The sequence below is a fragment of the Corvus brachyrhynchos genome, unplaced genomic scaffold (genome assembly GCF_000691975.1).
Source record: "Corvus brachyrhynchos isolate BGI_N302 unplaced genomic scaffold, ASM69197v1 scaffold245, whole genome shotgun sequence".
NCBI classification, from domain to species: Eukaryota; Metazoa; Chordata; class Aves; order Passeriformes; family Corvidae; genus Corvus; species Corvus brachyrhynchos.
Window position 1 is genome coordinate 3,245,466 of NW_008238988.1, and position 1,111 is coordinate 3,246,576.

Genomic DNA, 1,111 nt, shown 5'->3' on the forward strand with positions numbered 1-1,111 from the left:
CTTTCCCTCTGAACTTGCTGATATTACATCCATCTCACTATTTCTAGCAGAAGCAAATTCCCTGCTGTGTAAAAAAGCACTTTCTAGTATCCGTCTTAAACAGATCCCCCTGGTTTTCATGTATCTCCCCTCATTCCAGAACTGTGAGAATTTTGAAACCCCAAAGCAACTCATAGAATCATAGAACAGTTAAGGTTGGAAAAGACTAGTAAGATCAAGGCCAACTCTTAACCCAAGCACCATCTTGTTCACCACTAAATCAAGTCCCCAAGTGATGCATTTTTTGAACATTTCCAGGGATGGTGACTCCACCATTTCCCTGGGATGCTTGTTCCAATGCCTGAACATCCTTTCAGTGAATAATTTTTTCCTAATATCCAATCTAAACCTCCCCTGGCACAACTTGAGGCCATTTCCTCATGTCCTTGTTAATTGGGAGATCGACCCCCCCACTGCCCCACCCCGGCTCCACTCTACTTTCAGGAAGTTGTAGAGGTTGATAAGGTCCACCCTAAGCCTCCTTTTCTCCAGGCTGAGTCCCCCCCAGCCCCCTCAGCCACTTCTCTCAACACTTCTTCTCTAGTCCTTTCATCCATTCCATTGCCCATCTCTGGACATACTCCAGCACCAACTGTTTCTCACCACAGTTCTCCATCTATAATGTTAAGCTGAGAATTGTTCAGATTTTTGTATTAGCAGCTCAGTCATGTGTATTTTTGTTGGCTACTCCAAAGGCACATACTAGACTCTGAAGCTAGCTATTAAAAATGTATTTAGCTGTTTCTGCTTCCTTAAAAATGTCCTTGTTTTCTTTGTAAGAAAAATCACGTGCCTGGGGAAAGCCATGCCCAGCGTGGTGAGTCACCTGCCAAGTGGTCAGCACAGCTCATCAAAGCCTTTGCTGCCCTTTGTGACAGGAGGGGGTACAGGTGCCTCAGGGATGGTTTTGCTGGCTGCCACCTGAGTGCCTGACCTTCCTCTAAACTGATGGCCAACAAACCGATTTGGGATTACTGAAGGCACAAGACTGCTGTGGAGAATTTGTTTTCAGGCCTTATCCAGCATGAACCTCAACCCATGAGAAAAGTAGAAAACTTGAAAGGGATGGACA